Source organism: Ursus maritimus, assembly GCF_017311325.1.
Source record: "Ursus maritimus isolate PB19 chromosome X unlocalized genomic scaffold, ASM1731132v1 scaffold_X1, whole genome shotgun sequence".
NCBI classification, from domain to species: domain Eukaryota; kingdom Metazoa; phylum Chordata; class Mammalia; order Carnivora; family Ursidae; genus Ursus; species Ursus maritimus.
The window spans coordinates 13,351,285-13,353,884 of record NW_024423319.1 but is presented as its reverse complement, the minus strand read 5'-3'; positions in this window follow the sequence as shown (position 1 = coordinate 13,353,884).

Below are 2,600 nucleotides of genomic sequence, written 5' to 3'. Positions count from 1 at the left end.
ATGTCTGGCATCCTCAAGGAAAAGCAAGGAGGCCAGTGTTGGTGAGTATAAGTAAAGGGGAGAGTCATAGGAGTAGTTAGGGAGGTAGGCAGGAGCAAGATCAGGAGGACCTTATGGGAAGCTTTTTGCCCCAGTGGAGAGAGGAATCATTAGAAGGTTTTGAGTAGGGAAGTAATATAATCCTTTAGAAATATCACTGTGGCTGCTATGTGGAGAATAGACTGTTAAGACAGTCAAATGTGGAAGTGGCGAGTCAAGTTAGAAGGATACAGCTACAGTCAATCCAGGCTCGAAACTGTTACCTTGGACCAGAGCAGTAGTAATGGGAGTGTTGAATAGTGAATGCAGAGAGGGTCCGAGGATGGATCCCTGCAGCAGTCCAAGGTTTAGAATTGAGGAAGTGGAGGAAGGGGGCATCAAAGGACACTGAGAAGGAAAAGCCAGTGAGGTAAGGGGAAAATCAAGAGATTAAAATATCCTTGAAACAAAGTGAAGATATTGTATCAAGGAGGGAGAAGTGATTAACTCTATTAAGTACTATTGATAAGTTATGTTACATGAGGACTGACAATGGGCCTTAGGTTAACAACATGGATGTGATTGTTAACTGTATTAGTTTGCTAGAGATTTATTGTCTCACAGTTCTTGAGGCTAGTAGCCCAAGATCAAGGGGCTGGCAGGTTTGGTTTCTTCTGAAGCCTTTCTCCTTGGCTTGCTGCCTCTTGCTGTGTGCCCTTCCTCTTGCTGTGTGCCCTTCCTCTGTGCCCATGCACACCTGGGGTCTCTCTGTGTGTCCAATTTTCTCTTCTTATAAAGACACCAGTCCTACTGGATTGGGCCCACCCCAGTGACCTCATTTTAATTTAATTACCTCTGTAAAGACCCTATTACCAAATAAGCTCACATTCTGAGGTACTAAGGTTTAGGACTTCTTCATATGAATGTGGGGAGGACATAATTCAGTCTATAACAGTAACTTTACAAAAATCAATTGTGCATGGAGTGGTAAGATTGAAAGCCTTTAAGAACAAATTGGAGAAGAATTGAAGACAATGACTCTACGCTACTCTTTCTCAAGGGCTCTCACTATAAAAGGGAAGGAGAAAAGGGGCAGGGGTGCCTGGGTGGCTCAGGGGGTTAAGTGTTTGCCTTTGGCTCAGGTCATGATCCCGGGGTCCTAGGATCGAGTCCTGCATCAGGCTCCCTGCTCAGCGGGGAGTCTGCTTCTCTCTCTGTCCCTCCCCTCGCTCATGCTTTTTTTCTCTCTCTCCCTATTTCCCCACCGCCTCTCTCAAAAAAATAAATAAATAAAATCTTTTTTAAGAAAAGAAAAAAAGAAAAGGGGCAGCAGCCAGAAGGGAAAATAAAACCAAGAGAGCTATTTTTTTTTTTTAGGATGGGAGAAAGATTGGTAGGTTATGTTTATGAGAAAGATCCAGGGAAAAATTAATGGTTCAGGAAAGGAAGAAGGGAACTGCAGGAGAGCTATCCTGCAGTTGGTGAGCAGGAATGGGATTAAGTGCGATGGTTTTAGCTGGGAATACAGAGAGTTCATCCCTTGTAACAGAAAAGAAAGCTGAATATATGGGCATAGAAGTTGGTTGGTGGGAAGACGTGGTGATGGTAGCTTGAGAAAAATTTCTTCTGATTATTTCTATTTTCACAGTTGAACAGGAAGCAAGTGGAAGGAGTGAATATTTGAGTTTTGAAGAGGAAGAAGGCATGAAATAGTCACCGAGAGTGCTAATGGAATTGGCAAAGATAGCATAATTGCCAGGCAGCGTTAAGGACCCACTTGAGGCTGGTGATCTTGAATTTAAAGTGAGACCACTTAGCATGATTGTACGGGTTTCTCCAACCACAGTTTGATTTAACTGGGTTGGGACTTTGTCAAATGAGTATGATTAACAAGAGAGAGGCAAGGGAGTTTAACATAATAATGAATGATGGGCTCTGAGCCCAATGTGGAGGGAAGTGGGAAATGCTTGTGGGGGGGGGGTGATGGGAAAAAAATTGGTAGAGTCACTATTTTGGAGGTCCCAGTGGGTAAAATAATTGTCATCAGGTACCAGAGGGAGTGAGTTGGTAGTCAAGTGGGATGCTTAACACTGAGATTATGGAGGGGTTGCAGCTATTAATAATGACAAGATAAGTTATGGCCATGGGAACAAGTGGCAAACTCGGTGAAGAAAATAAAACTGAAAAAAAAAGTCATGGAACTGAGAGGCCAGGGTGTTGGAAGTATCATATACATGAGTATTGAAGTCACTAAGAATTGAAACAGGAACGGTATTGACAAGAGTGATGGTGTGCCATGAGGTCAAATATCTTCAATGACTGAAGAGCAAACTAGAAGTCAGCAGATGACTGTAATAAGGAGGGGTATATTAGTCAGGGTTCTCCAGAGAAACAGAACCAATAAGATTTAAAGAGATTTATTACAAGGAATTAGCTTGCACAATTATGAAGGCTGTCAAGTACCAAGATCTACATTCAGCAAGTTGGAGACCCAGGGGAGCTGATGATGCAGTGCTAGTCCAAGTCCAAAGGCCTGAGGACCCAGAGAGGTGAAAGTGTAATCCCAGGCTCAAGGGCCAGCA